Source organism: Nerophis ophidion, linkage group LG15 (assembly GCF_033978795.1).
Source record: "Nerophis ophidion isolate RoL-2023_Sa linkage group LG15, RoL_Noph_v1.0, whole genome shotgun sequence".
Lineage (NCBI taxonomy): Eukaryota > Metazoa > Chordata > Actinopteri > Syngnathiformes > Syngnathidae > Nerophis > Nerophis ophidion.
In genome coordinates, this window is record NC_084625.1 from 44,277,338 (window position 1) to 44,295,992 (window position 18,655).

General features: G+C 41.3%; 1 protein-coding gene across 1 annotated transcript in view; it reads right to left on the minus strand.

The window, feature by feature from the left end:
• The window catches only part of malrd1 (MAM and LDL receptor class A domain containing 1), a 156,319-nt gene that overhangs the window by 4,889 nt on the left and 132,775 nt on the right, over nt 1-18,655 (minus strand). The window lies entirely within an intron of this gene.

Below are 18,655 nucleotides of genomic sequence, written 5' to 3' on the forward strand. Positions count from 1 at the left end.
TCACACAATCTACCCTATGTCAGGCTTTCCTCTGACTGTGTTTTAGTTTTTCCTGTGTGTGTGTTTGGTATTTCCTGTCTTTAGTTCCTGTCAATCGCTCTTATTTTGTCAGTTTCCTGCTTTTTTTCCCTGTGCGCTGTTTTCCCCTCAGCTGCGGCTGATTGGCACATGGCCACAACTGGTGTCAATCAGCCCGCTCCTATTTGTACCTGGTTTGTTCCTCCAGTGAGTGCCGGATTATTGTCATGTCGATGTCGCTCTTGTCCTTGCTACCTGTCGTGTTTTGTCAATGCAGCGTTGCGGTAAACTTTATTTGATTGCGGTTTTTTAGCTTACTGCCTTTTGTTCCCTACTTCCAAGTTTGTTTTTATATTACATGTATGACTTCTGTTTCCTGCTCAATTCTTGCAAGCTTCCATGCTAAGTTCCTCCGTTTATTTTCTAACTCCCATGGTAGCTCCCTTAGTTTGTTATCCACCTCGTGCGCGTTTTGTGTTAGTACCCTTTTGTTTGTTCTTGTTCTAATATTTTAATTAATTCATGTTTTCTCATCCCATGCCTGCCTCCTTCTCTGCATCTTGGGGTTCGTCACAAACTAAACATGTGTAAACCTTGGCTCCTTGGCGAGTATAAATACATACAGTATATAATATATAGATATATGACCGTGACCTTCGATCCCTCAGACAGCACTGTATCAAAAATAGGCATCAATCTCTAAAGGATATCACCACATCGGCTCAGGAACACTTCAGAAAACCACTGTCACTAAATACAGTTTGTTGCTACATCTGTAAAAATGTGGACTCGTCAGATCACAGAACACTTTTCCACTTTGCATCAATCCATCTTAGATGATCTCAGGCCCAGAGAAGCCAGCGGCGTTTCTGGATGTTGTTGATGAATGGCTTTCGCTTTGCATAGTAGAGCTTTGACTTGTACATACAGTTGTACTGTAGCGACGAACTGTATGTAAATAATATATATAGTCGTGCTGGCAACAAATCCTTACTGATTAGGGATGGGTACATTTCAAATTTTAACCACTACGGAACACATTTCCAGTACTTGGTAATTAATACCAATACTCAAAGGTACCAATTGTTGTTACCTCTTTGAATGCTCATGTGTTAAGACATTTTAATTGTTTAATAGTAAAAAAAAAACATTTAAGACTGAGCTGATAAGTTGTTAAATCTTGTTTTCTTACACTTCCGAGTCTCATTTGCAAGTATTGTATGGTAGACTTTGCATGCAGTTGCAATACCAAGACGTTAGAGGGGAGTGGTATACCGTATTTTCCAGACCATAGGGCACACCGGACTATAAAACGCACTGCCCACTAATGGTCTATTTACGATCTTTTTTCATATATAAGCTGCACCGAATTATAGGGCACATTAATGGAGTCTTTTTTTTCCCCCTAAATTTAAAACACTTCCTTGTAGTCTACATAACATGCAAAGGTGGTTCTTTAGTCAAAATGTTGCATAGATTATGTTTTATAGATCATCTTCAAGCCGTTTTCTGACAGCCGTTTCAGGATGCGCCGTTTTGTGGGCGGTTTTATTTACGTGGCTCACCTTCGGCAGCGTCTTCTCCCCGTCATCTTTGTTGTAGCGGTGTAGCGTGCAAGGACGTAAGTGAAAGAAGTGTCAAAGGATGGATGGAGCTAACTGTTTTAATGACATTCAGACTTTTACTACATCTTCTTATCCATCTGACCGGAACTCTCTAATAACTAAAGTTCCTTGGGTGAATAATGTAAACTCACTACACCGGTATGTTTTAGTGCTTTCATGGTGAGTTCACTGACAGATACAAGTAAGAACTTTACACTACTTTATATTAGAAATGGCAACAGCGCAGGATGAATGTCCCATAACAAGAAGATAGAGAAAAATAAGAAGCTTATCAACTACGGTGTCGTCACCAACTACAAAGGCAGACCCACGCAATTTTTCAGGTCTTATGTAGATCCCAAATACAGATTAGCAGGTACCAGAAGGTAAGAAAAGTTGATTTTGCATAATATTGCGAAACAAACGCCAGATATGTCTTAACTTATACACACACCTTAATAATACTCGTAAGTTGAAGCACAGTACAATCCATCAAGCGGTGCGGCTTCATAGCTTACCAAAGTCCTACTAAAACATTTTGATAGATTTTTAAGCGCCGTGTGTAATGTTCTATATTTTCAATGGAACACATAAAATGTTGGTGTTGTTTACTTGAGTCATACTGCAGTCTACACACATCTCTTATGTGTGACTGCCATCTACTGGTTACACTTATCATTTCACCATGTACAAAATAGCTTTGAGGTCGGTATGCAAAATCAGAATTATTCCATACATTATGCGCACAGTCGAGTTTTGAGGATAATAAAGGATTTTAAGTGCGCCTTTTAGTCCGGAAAATTACGTTACTATGAGGAGTTGCCATAGTCAGGAAGTAGTCTTTGCCGTCAAGTTGAATGTGCCAGTCTTATCTTTTACAAAGAATCTATGCCGTAAATTTGATTGGAACGTGCGCCTGAGTTGTAGTTTTAATTAGCAAATTTGGAAGTGTTGAAATCGCCATGTAAAATCTCTAATGCTAATCAGTAGCAGAGGTGGGTAGTAACGCGCTACATTTACTCCGTTACATCTACTTGAGTAACTTTTGGGATAAATTGTACTTCTAAGAGTAGTTTTTATGCAACATACTTTTACTTTTACTTGAGTATATTTATAGAAAAGAAACGCTACTTTTACTCCGCTCCATTTATCTGCAATCAGGTCGCTACTCGCTACTTTTTTTTTATCGATCTGTTAATGCACGCTTTGTTTGTTTTGACTTTGTCAGACACGCATTCAAAGTAGGATCTACGCATGCCTGCGTTTCACCAATCACATGCAGTCACTGGTGACGTTGGACCAATCAAACGGAGCCAGGTGGTCACGTGACCGTCACACGTAGAACCCGACATGTTGAAAAACTTATTGGTGTGTTACCATTTAGTGGTCAACTGTACGGAATATGTACTGTACTATGCAAACTAATAATACAAGTTTCAATCAACCAATCAATCAAAAGTGTAAAGGAAAAAAGACACTTTTTATTTCAACCGTACTTCCCGTCAAAAGCCTAAAGACTGATCGCACAGTTCCTGTCTTCACAATAAAAGCGCCGCTCCATCGCGCTTGCGCTAACAAAATAAGAGTCTCCGGAAGCCAGAGCAAACAAGCTAGCAAGCTACGGAGTTTGCCGCCAATATATTTTTTGTAAAGTGTATAAAAACGAATATGGAAGCTGGACAAATAAGATGCCAAAAACCAACGAGTTTCATGATATATTAGACAGGAAGGAGGAACTTTTTTTCTCCTCCATTTGAAAACCGGGACTTATCAGCACTATACTGTCCGATTCCAATCAATGCAAGTCATCAAAATCAGGTAAAACACCAACTTATATTCTTGTCTTCATTAAAGATAGGAATCTATATGTTAAACATGCATGTATATTCATTAAAACACCTTTAACATGTGAACAAAAACGGCAAAATAAATAAATATAAGTTATATACTGTATATATAAATGTATATATATATATACATATATATGTATATATGTATATATATATGATATGCGTGTATGTGTGTATATATATATATATATATATATATATATATATGTATATATATATATATATATATGATATGTATATGTATATATGAGGTAGATCACCTCGACTTGGTCATTTATTAAGTAATTGATTAACGTTGAAAAACGTATTGGGGTGTTACCATTTAGTGGTCAATTGTACGGAATATGTACTGTACTGTGCAATCTACTAATACAAGTTTCAATCAATCAATCAATGAATGCCTACTGAGCCTATGGTGCTGTTAAGTTATTGTGGCTCAATGTGCCTTAATTTTTTTTTATTTGAATGTATCATTATTTAATATATAATATTGTTTTAGTTGCTTAAGAAATATTCCTGGCTCTGAATTTGCTCATTGCTATTTTTATGTTTTTGTGCATTATTTGTTGCCGTAATCATTAAACAAACAGGTTACTCATCAGTTACTCAGTACTTGAGTAGTTTTTTCACAACGTACTTTTTACTTTTACTCAAGTAAATATTTGGGTGACTACTCCTTACTTTTACTTGAGTAATAAATCTCTAAAGTAACTGTACTCTTACTTGAGTACAATTTCTGGCTACTCTACCCACCTCTGATCAGTAGCGTATACACGGTGTATCCAATTAGCATCAAGCAAGGGCATTTTGAAAAGTTGTGCCTTTCTATATTCCGAGCACCCTCTAGTTAAAGTTCCTCAAAGTGCTGCACAGGAATTACAACACATTTAGATTCAGGATAAACCTAAAGACAGTCAATGGCAAAAACAAAACATTTCATTAAAGTAGAATAAAAACATCCATCCATCCATTTTCTACCGCTTATTCCCTTTTGGGGTCGCGGGGGGCGCTGGCGCCTATCTCAGCTACAATCGGGCGGTAGAATAAAAACATAACATACAATAACAGACTAAAATCACACAATCCTCAAGTTGGTTTTTATGGTCAAATAGTAAAAATATGGTTTAAGACGTGATTGAAAAAGAGGGAGCTGTCCGGATAGGAAGAGGGATAATGTTCCAAAGTTTTGGCGCCGTACCAGAAAATGCACGATCCCCTCTGGATTTTACCTGGGTCTTTGGAACAAGAAGGACAAATCGATCAGCTGGCCTCAGAGACCTTGTGGGAATGTAGATTTTTTTAGAAGGTCTGGCATATTATTCACATACAGTCCAGTCCAAAAGTTAGGACACACCTTCTCATTCAATAAGTTTTCTTTATTTTCATGACTATTTACATTGTAGATTGTCACTGAAGGCATCAAAACTATGAATGAACACATTTGGAGTTATTTATTTAACAAAAAAGGTGAAATAACTGAAAACATGTTTTATATTCTATTTTCTTCAAAATAGCCACCCTTTGCTCTGATTACTGTTTTGCACACTCTTGGCATTCTCTCGATGAGCTTCAAGCACACCTGTAAAGTGAAGATCATTTTAGGTGACGACCTCTTGAAGCTCATCGAGAGAATGCCAGTGCAAAAAAGTAATCAGAGCAAAAGGTGGCTATTTGAAGAAACTAGAATATAAAACATGTTTTCAGTTATTTCATCTTTTTTTGTTTAGTACATAACTCCACATGTGTTCATTCATAGTTGTGATGCCTTCAGTGACAATCTACAATGTAAATAGTCATGAAAATAAAGAAAAGGCATTGAATGAGGAGAAGATGTGTCCAAACTTTAGGATTGTACTCTTTAAGGTATTTTTCGGAGTATAAGTCGCACCTGCCGAAAATGCATAATATAGAAGGAAAAAAAAACATATATAAGTCGCATTTTTGGGTAAGAGTCATTAAAATAACTATAACATATAGAACATGTTATACCTTTACCAAACAATCTGTCACTCCTAATCGCTAAACCCCAGGAGATCTTATATGTCTAGTCTCTTACGTGAATGGGCGAAATAAAATTATTTGATATTTTACGGTAATGTGTTAATAATTTCACACATAAGTCGCTCCTGAATATAAGTCGCACCCCCCAGCCAAACTATGAAAAAAACTGCGACTTATAGTCCGAAAAATACGGTATATCCGTGTGGAGAGACGGAGCCGACGAGCTGACAGCAGGACAGGGCAAATGGTGGTCTTGACCAAGATGGCGGCCAGGAGGCGGGGCACGCCTGGAGCGACACTGCAGCCATCAGCGTCAGGTGCATTTTATTTTTTATTTTTTCCCAAGATGGCGCTGCTGTAGTGGCTGCTGTAGGCAGGAGCTCTGTGCTCTTGTGTCATCCTTTTGTGTTTCCCTCTTGTTTTCATGTGGTATTATATTTTTTTGCATTTTGGTCCAGGACCCTTTGGGACTGTGTGACAAGGGGTGGCCCTTTCGTGACCTCTGTGGTGCTTTTTTCGTGGACTTCTGGATCTGCCTCCCAGGAGCCTTTTGGCCATGGAGACCAGCTGCTGGGTGTCTGCTACACCAGAGTCTGTTTGGAGGGACTGGAGGAGATGCGGATGAGGGGACAGGGCTGCGGAGCTGGCACTGAGCGCTGGGACGGAGAGGCTTCGCGGTGTCTTGACTGGGTGAGCAGGTGTCGGACACCTCAGTCACCTTGGACGTATCCTCGCTCATCCATGCGGACTGGACACTGGCCGAGAGTGGAGTCGGCTGTCTTGGTTGCTTTGTTGGGTCTGCTCCTGTCTCTGGCCATGCTCCCTCCACCCCAGCGGACGATGGCGTGGAACACCGCAGAGGCCACCACAGTGGATATGTTTCTCTTACTTTTTATTCCTAGCTGTATGTAGAAGTGTCTGCTTGTATCTGCTGCTTTAATGTCTTTAATGTCCTCTGTGTTCTTTGATGTTTGATGTTTCCCTCTTACACACATGGAAGAGGGATGTGTACTATGGCTATGAGTTGTTGTTTTGTTCCCTTGGCCTCAGTCTGCACCCCCACTCCAGGGCCCAGGCTAAGACCGATTTTTTTTAAATTTTATTTTAATCTTCTATTCCCCCCCCCACCCCCCCCCTTTACCTGTATGTCATCTTTTTTGTAAGGGGCGCTGGAAGCCGGCAGACCCGTCAGCGATCCTGTTCTGTCTCCCTGTAATGTTTGTCTGATCTTGAATGGGATTGTGCTGAAAATTTTAATTTTCTTGAAGGAACTCTCCTGACGGAATAAATAAAGTACTATCTAATCTAATCTAATCTAATCACCTGCGCTCAATCATTACATCTTCTGCTGCAGCATAAAAGGGGTGAAGGAGGAACACTTGCGGCAGAAGTAGGACAACAATGACCACGAGCACGACCCGCAGCAAACGCAGCCCCTGGACACCGAAAAGTGTGCCCCGACAAGCAGGAAGAGCCAGCGAGCCAGAAATTGGCGCGACAGACTGGCAAGACATGAGGATTATTGAAAGAATAAACACGAGTCAAACCTGCTATGATGCGTCTTGTGTCGATCGGCACTGCAACCCACACGATCCGGGTAGGAAACCCGTCACAATCCGTTAAGAGATTTGAAAACAAATTATAACATTTTAAAATCAATTCTAAAATGAACTGGCCAGTAAAGCGATGCTAAAGCGGTGGTAAGGTGCTCATGTCTTTAGTGGCAGTTAAAAGGCGAGCATCAGCATGATGGATTAATTGCAATCGAGCGATTGAGGCCCGGCTCATTCCAGCATAGAGGGAGTTGCAGTCATCCAAACGTGATTAAATTAAAGCATTGATTACCCGCTCAAGGGCATTAAAAGATAAAACGGATTTAATTTTTAAAGGGGGACATTATCACAATTTCAAAAGGGTTGAAAACAATAAAAATCAGTTCCCAATGGCTTGTTTTATTTTTCTAAGTTTTTTTCAAAATTTTACACCTCCCGGAATATCCCTAAAAAAAGCTTTAAAGTTCTTAATTTTCGCTATTTGCGATGCGACTATCCATTTCCCTGTGACGTCATACAGGGCTGCCAATACAAACAACATGGCGGTTACCACAGCAAGATATAGCAACATTAGCTCGGATTCAGACTCGGATTTCAGCGGCTTAAGCGATTCAACAGATTACACATGTATTGAAACAGATGGTCGGAGTATGGAGCCAGATAGCGAAAACGAAATTGAAGAAGAAATTGAAGCTATTGAGCGAATAGCTATTGACGCTATTCGGCCATAGCATGGGTGTACCTAATGAGGTGGCCCATAGCATGGCTGCCTTATTAGCATCGCCGGTAAAATGTGCGGACCAAACGATCAGGACTTTCGCATCTTGTAACACTGGAGCAACTTAAATCTGTCGATTGGTAAGTGTTTGTTTCGCATTAAATGTGAGTATTTAGTTTCAAATGTACATACAGCTAGCGTAAATAGCATGTTAGCATCGATTAGCATAGCATGTTAGCATCGATTAGCTGGCAGTCATGCTGCGACCAAATATGTCTGATTAGCACATAAGTCAACAACATCAACAAAACTCACCTTTGTGATTTCGTTGACTTAATGGTTGCAAATGCATCTGCAGGTTATCTCTGTGCCATGTCTGTCTTAAAATGTGCAGACACTCTGGTACATTCAATGGGGGTCTGGCGGCAGATTTCTTGCCAGTGGTGCAACTTGAATCCCTCCCTGTTAGTGTTGTTACACCCTCCGACAACACACCGACGAGGCATGATGTCTCCAAGGTTCCAAAAAATAGTCGAAAAAACAAAAAATAACAGAGCTGAGACCCGGTGTTTGTAATGTGAAAATGAAAATGGCGGGTGTGTTACCTCGGTGACGTCACGTTCTGACGTCATCGCTAAAAGACCGATAAACAGAAAGGCGTTTAATTTGCCAAAATTCACCCATTTAAAGTTCGGAAATCGGTTAAAAAAATATATCGTCTTTTTTCTGCAACATCAAGGTATATATTGACACTTGCATAGGTCTGGTGATAATGTTCCCCTTTAAAGCCTCGAATGATAAAAACAGCTTCTTCCAACTCCTCATGCTGTAATGAAAAAACTGTAAATATTTGATGCATTACATTGTATTGTATGCATGTTCCAAATAAACTGAAACTGAACTGAAAAAAGTCCTACAGAAAGTTAGTGTGAAGAGAAGTGAATTCTATTTATATAGCGCTTTTCTCAAGTGACTTAAAGCGCTTTAAATAGTGAAACCCAATATCTAAGTAACACTTTTTTTTTTTAAACCAGTGTGGGTGGCACTGGGAGCAGGCGGGTAAAGTGACTTGCCCAAGGACACAATGGCAGTGACTAGGATGGCAGAAGCGGGGATCGAACATGCAACCCTGAAGTTGCTGGCACAGCCGCTCTACCAACCGAGCTAAACCGCCAGCGTTAAAAGTGTAATATTGTACATATCACACACAAAAATATGGAGGCATTTCCAACTGTGATTAAGTGACTCTAAAGCATGGGCGTCAAACTCTGGCCCGCCGTGTAATTTAATTTGGCCCTTGAGGCAATATCAATTTAGCATTAGAGCTGGCCCGCCGGTGTTATGCAGCGTCTGTGCCGCTGTAACACTGCATTCACCGCTAATACTCATACTTGCCAACCCTCCTAATTTTCCCGGTAGACTCCCGAAGTTCAGTGCCCCTCCCGAAAATCTCCCGGGGCAACCATTCTCCCGACTTTCTACCGATTTCCACCTGGACAACTATATTGGGGGCGTGCATTTAAGGCACTGTCTTTAGCGTTCTCTACAACCTGTCGTCACGTCCGCTTTTCCTCCATACTAACAGCGTGTCACATAATATTTGTGGCTTTTACACACACGCATAAGTGAATGCAAGGCATACTTGGTCAACAGCCATACAGGTCACACTGAGGGTGGCCGTATAAACAACTTTAGCACTGTTACAAATATGCGCCACACTGTGAACCCACACCAAACAAGAATGACTCACACATTTCGGGTGAACACCCGCACCGCAACACAACAGAACAAATACCCAGAACCCCTTGCAGCTCTAACTCTTCCGGGAAACTTCCAGCAAACTGACCAATAATTAACGTTTTATTCATGCATTTTTTCTTGCTACTTCAAGGCTTGAATGTTTGGTTCATTCATTATTGTTATTTTATTTTCAAATTTATTATTAACCTGTGGGGAAAAAATTATTTTTACTTCAGAAGATTGCAAATAGAAAAAAAGGCATAACATTTTTATTTAAATTTTATTTGATATGCCATTGATATTTTTTTAATTATTATTATTATTATTTGAAACTGGATTTTGCATGTCACTAAAGTTAAATAAGGCTTGCGTGTTCAATATTTAATGCAAAACTTGTTTGGGTCCCTATTAAAAGGTTAATTTGTTCCGTTTAAAATTTTGGCCCACTCTGTATTTGAGTTCGACACCCCTGCTCTAAAGTAAATGTCCTTGTAAAAACAAAAACAAAAAAAAAACAGCTCGATGGGTTTAAAACCTACAGACAGGAAGTTGCAGACAAAAAAAAAGTTTCGCCTAATTTCGCTGTAATCGTCCTGCACAATTCCACACATTTTTCCTATTTAGGCTGCAAGAATTCCGCAGCTGGACAGCGGTGTTCAGAAGCAGAGACAAGCTGCAAATAGTTTGTGTGGCATCTCTAGGGGGAGAAAGAAAGAAAGCCTTCTTCTAATCTGAGTCAACATCTGTTCAATATCAGCGTCTTTGACCTTCTCGTGCAGAACACATCTTGCAGGGAAGACACACTGCGATGTCTGCAGTGAGTGTGTGTGTGTGTGTGTGTGTGTGTGTGTGTGTGTGTGTGTGTGTGTGGCCATGGCGGCGGGCCTCCGACCTGGAACAGACGGGCTATATTGGCAGTGGTGCTGCATTGAGGAACATCGGGAAGAGGAATAAACAGGAATGCCACTCTATGAGGCTGACTGAAGAACTACAAGAAACAGGGCATATTTTCATTTTCTTTAAAGGCCTACTGAAACCCACTACTACCGACCACGCAGTCTGATAGTTTATATATCAATTATGAAATATTAACATTGCAACACATGCCAATAAGGCCTTTTGAGTTTACTAAATTACAATTTTAAATTTCCCGCGAGTTTCTTGAAGAAAACGTCACGGAATGATGACGCGTGTTTGTGACGTTATTGGTTGGAGCGGACATTTTCAGACTCAGCACCACTTACGGCTAAAAGTCATCTCTTTTCATCGCATAATTACACAGTATTTTGGACTCAGTGTTGCTGAATCTTTTGCAATTTGTTCAATTAATAATGGAGACGTCAAAGAAAAATGCTGTTGGTGGAAAGCGGTGGATTGCAGCTGCCTTTAGCAACCGAAACACAGCCGGTGTTTGTTTGTTGTGAAGCTTTAGCGAACATGTTTCTCAACCACGTGTCAACCAGCAAGTTTTGGGATGAGAAAATTGTGATATTAAGTCGGTTCTTACCGGAGACTTGTGCGGAGTTAGCGTCCTCCATCTTGGCTCCTCCATTGGCGTCTCTCAGAGACACTGGCTGTTGGATTTATTATGTGTATTTGTTATGTGTATGTGTATTTATGGCGGACTTGCTTTTGGAGTGTTAAGATGGGCGTGGCTACCACTGTCAGGTGACTACTTGGGTAGCTTTTAAAAATGGTGTCTGTTCGTTTACGAAAATACAGCATGTTTCGTCACCGGTATACCAAACTGATTATTACCTGCTGATGCTGCTATTGCTGCTGCAATAGTACCAAATAAAACAAGCAAAAAGTGCACAGCGAGTAATTCCTTTTTTGCTGAGTGACGATCCCTATTCAGAGGGCCAATACGGAAAAAACTGAACACTGGCGGTCACCGCAGCCCTCCGACTTTCAGGTATGACTTTATAATCTCACTAAAACACTAGTAACACAATAAGCAGATAAGGGATTTTCCAGAATGATCCTAGTAAATGTGTCTAATAAGAGCTGAATCGCTCCACTGCACTCGCCTTTTTTTTTTTCCTTCTAGTGCTTCACTTTAACTTTCCTCATCCACGGATCTTTCATCCTCGCTCAAATTAATGGGGAAATTGTCGCTTTCTCGGTCCGAATCGCTCTCGCTGCTGGTGGCCATGATTGTAATCAATGTGCGGATTTGAGGAGTCCTCACACCGGTGACGTCACGCGCACATCGTCTTCTACTTCCGGTACAGGCAAGACTTTTTTATTAGCGACCAAAAGTTGAGAACTTTATCGTGGATGTTCTCTACTAAATCCTTTCAGCAAAAATATGGCAATATCGCGAAATGATCAAGTATGACACATAGAATGGACCTTCTATCCGCGTTTAAATAAGAAAATCTTATTTCAGTAGGCATTTAATGTGACGCATTGAAACACGCACACTAGAATAATCAGTATAAATTGCACGTAAATGCCTAAAAGCCGAGGCCAAACCTAAATGCTAGCAGGGAGCCTTCTAACCAGATACCGTCAAGTAACATAATATGGTGCACCTGAAAAATTTGCTAAATTTTTTTTGAAGCTAACACTAGCATGGGGACATGCTAATGTTGATACGCTACCTGTTAGAACGTGTCCCATAAGAAATCAGATCAATGACTATGAGGTGCATACCTGCAAAATTAGCTGTATAAGCTAGCATGCTAACCTCAGCATGATCAAATGCTAACATTAGCATGCTAGAATTTTACTAAAATTAGCATTCCTACAAAATCCAAAACCAGTGAAGTTGTATAAATGGTAAATAAAAACAGAATACATTGATTTGTTAATCATTTTCGACCTATATTCTATTGAATAGACTGCAAAGACAAGATATTTAAAAATCGAACTGACAAACCTTATTTTTTTTGCAAATATTAGCTCATTTGGAATTTGATGCCTGCAACATGTTTCAGAAAAGCTGGCACAAGTGGCAAAAAAGACTGAAAAAGTTGAGGAATGTTCATCAAACACTTATTTGGAACATCCCACAGGTGAACAGGCTAATTGGGAACAGGTGGGTGCCAGGATTGGGTTTAAAAGCAGCTTCCCTGAAATGCTCAGTCATTCACAAACAAGGATGGGGCAAGGGTCACCACTTTGTGAAGTGAATTATATTTATATAGCGCTTTTCTCTAGTGACTCAAAGCGCTTTACATAGTCCATCCATCCATCCATCATCTTCCGCTTATCCGAGGTCGGGTTGCGGGGCAGCAGCCTAAGCAGGGAAGCCCAGACTTCCCTCTCTCCAGCCACTTCGTCTAGCTCTTCCCGGGGGATCCCGAGGCGTTCCCAGGCCAGCCGGGAGACATAGTCTTCCCAACGTGTCCTGGGTCTTCCCCGTGGCCTCCTACCGTTTGGACGTGCCCTAAACACCTCCCTCGGGAGGCGTTCGGGTGGCATCCTGACCAGATGCCCGAACCACCTCATCTGGCTCCTCTCGATGTGGAGGAGCAGCAGATTTACTTTGAGTTCCTCCCGGATGGCAGAGCTTCTCACCCTATCTCTAAGGGAGAGCCCCGCCACCCGGCGGAGGAAACTCATTTCGGCCGCTTGTACCCGTGATCTTATCCTTTCGGTCATGACCCAAAGCTCATGACCATAGGTGAGGATGGGAACGTAGATCGACCGGTAAATTGAGAGCTTTGCCTTCCGGCTCAGCTCCTTCTTCACCACAACGGATCGGTACAACGTCCGCATTACTGAAGACGCCGCACCGATCCGCCTGTCGATCTCACGATCCACTCTTCCCTCACTCGTGAACAAGACTCCTAGGTACTTGAACTCCTCCACTTGGGGCAGGGTCTCCTCCCCAACCCGGAGATGGCACTCCACCCTTTTCCGGGCGAGAACCATGGACTCGGACTTGGAGGTGCTGATTCTCATTCCGGTCGCTTCACACTCGGCTGCGAACCGATCCAGCGAGAGCTGAAGATCCCGGCCAGATGAAGCCATCAGGACCACATCATCTGCAAAAAGCAGAGACCTAATCCCGTGGCCACCAAACCGGATCCCCTCAACGCCTTGACTGCGCCTAGAAATTCTGTCCATAAAAGTTATGAACAGAATCGGTGACAAAGGACAGCCTTTACATAGTGAAACCCAATATCGAAGTTACATTTAACCCAGTGTGGGTGGCACTGGGAGCAGGTGGGTAAAGTGCCTTGCCCAAGGACACAATGGCAGTGACTAGGATGGCGGGAGCGGGAATCGAACCTGCAACCCTCAAATTGCTGGCACGGCCACTCTACCAACCGAGCTATGCCGCCCCTTTGTGAACAAATGTGTGAGCAAATTGTCCAACAGTTTAAGAACATTTCTCAATGAGCCATTGCAAGGAATCTAAGGATTTCCCCATCTATGATTCAGAGATTCTGGAGAAATCACTGCACATAAGCAGCAAGGCTGAAAACCGACATTGAATTGGATCACATTGAAAAAAGTTGGCACAGGAGCATTTTTACCAGTGTGTTACATGGCCTTTCCTTTTAACAACACTCAGTAAATGTTCGGGAACTGAGGACATCAATTATTTTTAAGCTTTTCAAGCGGAGTTCTTTCCCATTCTTGCTTGAAGTTGTTCGACAGTCCGGGGTCTCCGTTGTGGTATTTTAGGCTTCATAATGCGCCGCCGCACATTTTCAATGGGAGACAGGTCTGGACTACAGGCAGGCCAGTCTAGTACCCCCACTATCTGACTAGGAAGCCATGCTGTTGTAACAAGTGGCTTGGCATTGTCTTGCTGCAATAAGCAGGTGCGTTCATGATAACGTTGTTTGGATAGAAGATTAAAATAAAATAAAAAAAATCCACCCCCATACCATCACAGATGCTGGCTTTTGAACTTTGTGCCAATAACAATCCGATGGTTCTCTTCCTCTTTGGTCCAGAGGACACAATGTCCACAGTTTCCCCAAAAAATTTGAAATGTGGACTCGTCAGACCACAGAACACTTTTCTACTTTGCATCAGTCCATCTTAGATGAGCTCGGGCCCAGCAAAGCCTGCAGCGTTTCTGGGTGTTGTTGATAAATGGCTTTTGCTTTGCATAGTAGAGTTTTAACTTGCACTTACAGATGTAGCGACCAACTGTAGTTACTGACAGTGTTTTTTTTAAGTGTTCCTGTGCCCATGTGGTGATATCCTTTACATAATGATGCCGCTTTTCGATGCACTACCACCTGAGCGATCGAAAGTCTGTAATATGATCGCTTAGGTGCAGTAATTTCTCTAATTTCTCCAAACCTTTTGATGATATTCGGACAATTTATGGTGAAATTTCTAAATTCCTCGCAATAGCTTGTTGAGAAATGTTGTTCTTAAACTGTTGGACGGTCCATTTTCTCACGCATTTGATCACAAAGTGGTGACACTTGCACCGTCCTGTGTGTGAATAACTGAATATTTAATGGAAGCTGCTTTTATACCCAATCATGGCACCCACCTGTTCCAGATTAGCCTGCACACCTGTGGGATTTTCCAAATAAGTGTTTGATGAGATGATGCCCGACTTTTAACAAACACAAGAAAAAGAGAGCACATTTCTCCTGTTTTAGCCTCCCTCCACTGGCTGCCTGTGTCTTTTAGAGTCCATTTTAAAATGATCTTACTCGTTTTTAAAACCTTACATGATGCCCAACCTTACCTCTCTGAGCTGCTCCACCTCTCTGCCCCCCACCCGGTCCCTCAGGTCAGCTGATCAGCTGATCCTGGAGGTCCCCAAATCAAAGCGCAAGACAGACCCTTCTCTGTTGCGGGTCCCAAACTCTGGAACGATCTCCCTCTCCATGTGAGACAGGCTTCCTTCTTTGGCTATTTTTAAAACCTTTCTTAAAACCCATTTTTATTCACCGGCTTTTAACCCAGCATGAGACTTTAAACTGTTTATAACTTTTTATACTCTTTAAACTGTTTATAACGCTACCAGCCGGCATAGCTCGGTTGGTAGAGTGGCCGTGCCAGCAATTTGAGGGTTGCAGGTTCGATTCCCGCTTGTGCCATCCTAGCTACCGCCGTTGTGTCCTTGGGCAAGACACTTTACCCACCTGCTCCCAGTGCCACCCACACTGGTTTAAATGTAACTTAGATATTGGGTGTGACTATGTAAAGCGCTTTGAGTCACTTGAGAAAAGTGCTATATAAATATAATTCACTTCACTTTTAACTTTTTAACTGCTTTTTATCTAACACATTGTTCTTAGGGTAATTTTTATTTGCTATTTCAATGAGTTTTTTACTTCTGTTTTAAATGTTATTTTTTAGTCTGTCCTTTGCCTTTATTTCTTTGTGGTGACCAGCCATTTGTTCTTCAACTGTGGATGTGTTTAAAGGGTTTTATAAATAAAGTTGGTATGGTATGAGCATTCCTCAACTTTCTCAGTCTTTTTGGCCACTTGTGCCAGCTTTTTTGAAACATGTTGAGGGCATCAAATTCCAAATGAGCCAATGTTTGCAAAAAAAATAAAGTTTTCCAGTTCGAACGTTAACTATCTTGTCTTTGCAGTCTATTCAATAGAATATAGGTTGAAAAGGATTTGCAAATCATTGTATTCTGTTTTTTTTTTTTTACCATTTACACAACGTGCCAACTTCACAGGTTTTGGGGTTTGTAGTAGAAACTTTTAAAGTATGTATTTTTTGCAGTCTCGCTCCAAATGGACCTTCAGCGTTAAAAAGGAAAATAAAATGTGGTGCCAATGTTAACTTCAACTGTGGATGTGTTTAAAGGGTTTTATAAATAAAGTTGGTATGGTATGAGCATTCCTCAACTTTCTCAGTCTTTTTGGCCACTTGTGCCAGCTTTTTTGAAACATGTTGCGGGCATCAAATTCCAAATTAGCCAATGTTTGCAAAAAAAAATAAAGTTTTCCAGTTCGAAGGTTAACTATCTTGTCTTTGCAGTCTATTCAATAGAATATAGGTTGAAAAGGATTTGCAAATCGTTGTATTCTGTTTTTTTTACCATTTACACAACGTGCCAACTTCACAGGTTTTGGGGTTTGTAGTAGAAACATTTAAAATATGTATTTTTTGCAGTCTCCCTCCAAATGGACCTTCAGCGTTAAAAAGGAAAATAAAAAGTGGTGCCAATGTTAACTTCAACTGTGGATGTTTTTAAAGAGTTATATAAATACAGTTGGTATGGTATGAGCATTCCTCAACTTTCTCAGTCTTTTTGGCCACTCGTGCCAGCTTTTTTGAAACATGTTGCGGGCATTAAATTCCAAATGAGCCAATGTTTGCGAAAAATAAAGTTATCTAGTTCGAACCTTAACTATCTTGTCTTTGCAGTCTATTCAATAGAATATAGGTTGAAAAGGATTTGCAAATCATTGTATTCTGTTTTTTTTTTTACCATTTACACAACATGCCAACTTCACTTGTTTTGGGGTTTGTAGTAGAAACTTTTAAAGTATGTATTTTTTGCAGCCTCCCTCCAAATGGACCTTCAGCGTTAAAAAGGAAAATAAAAAGTGCTGCCAATGTTAACGCACTGCATGAGTTCTGTTAAAATGCCCATAAAAAGTGGCACGTCTACTAATTTTTTGAAACCATGTCAAAACGCCACAGGTATGAGGAGCATAACATGAATATGCAGTAAATGGAGTATTCGTGGCGATGCCCTGTATAGTACACGCAAAATTCTCATTTAAATAAGGCGGCCTGCGCCACTTTGATTGCACAAGCAGTCTTTGGAAATTGCACGCAACATGCCCACTAATAGTACATGCTATTTATTTTGATTGCGCAAGCCCCAAGTATTTAGATCTTAGTAGATCAGGCAAGTGTTGAAAACTGTCATGTACATTTTTGTTTAGCTTGTTCTGCAGTTATATCATGGGTGCCAAACTCTGGCCCGCGGGCCAAATTTGGCCCGTCATGTAATTTATTTTGGCCCTTGAGACAATATTAAAGTAACATTAGAGCTGGCGGCGGTGCATTCACCGCTAATTCTAATACTTGCCAACCCTCACGATTTTCCCAGGAGACTCCCGAATTTCAGTGCCCCCCCCCCCCGAAAATCTACCGAGACAACTATTCTCACGAATTTCTCCCGATTTCCACTTGGACAACAATATCGGCGGCGTGCCTTAAAGGTACTGCTTTTAGCGTCCTCTACAACCTGTCATGTCCGCTTTTCCGCCATACATCAGCGTGCCGGCCCAGTCACGTGATACATGCGGATTCTACACACACACACACAAGTGAATGCCAAGCATACTTGGTCAACAGTCATACAGGTCACACTGAGGGTGGCCTTATAAACAACTTTAACACTGTTACAAATATGCACCACACTGTGAACCCACACCAAACAAGAATGACAAACACATTTCGGGAGAACATCCGCACTGTAACACAACATCAACAAAACAGAACAAATACCCAGAAACCCTCGCAGCACTAACTCTTCCGGGACACTACAATATACACCCCCGCTACCAACAAACCTCGAGCTTGCATGTCACTAAAGTTATATAAGCCTTGCTTGTTCAAAATTTAATACAAAACTTGTGTGGGTCCCTATTAAAAGGTTTAGTTGTTCAACTTTGGCCCGTGGCTTTGTTCAGTTTAGCTTTTGGCCCACTCTGTATTTGGGTTTGACACCCCTGAGTTATATAGTTCAGCATTTCAGTAAAGCTTTAGCTTTTCAGCATTCACACGCAGTTTCTACCGGATTCGATATTTCGAGTTTATTATTCAAGATCCTCATGTGAAAGGACTATCCATCCATCCATCCATTTCCTACTGCTTGTCCTTTTCGGGGTGGTGCTGCATTCAGGCGGAAGGCGGGGTACACCCTGGACAAGTCGTCGCCTCATCACAGGGCCAACACAGATAGACAACATTCACATTCACATTCACACACCAGGGACCATTTAGTGTTGCCAATCAACCTATCCCCAGGTGCATGTCTTTGGAGGTGGGAGGACGCCGGAGTACCCAAAGGGAACCCACGCAATCACGGGGAGAACATGAAGAGTTAATAAAGTTTTTACCAATGGCAACAATCATAAATAAAAATTTTAGCATATATACACAACACTAAAGTCTAAAGTTATATTTTGATGAAGAAGGGATAACGTGCATCCTCAAACATGCAACCTTACCCAATCAAAAACTATGCCTATTTATCCAGGATAG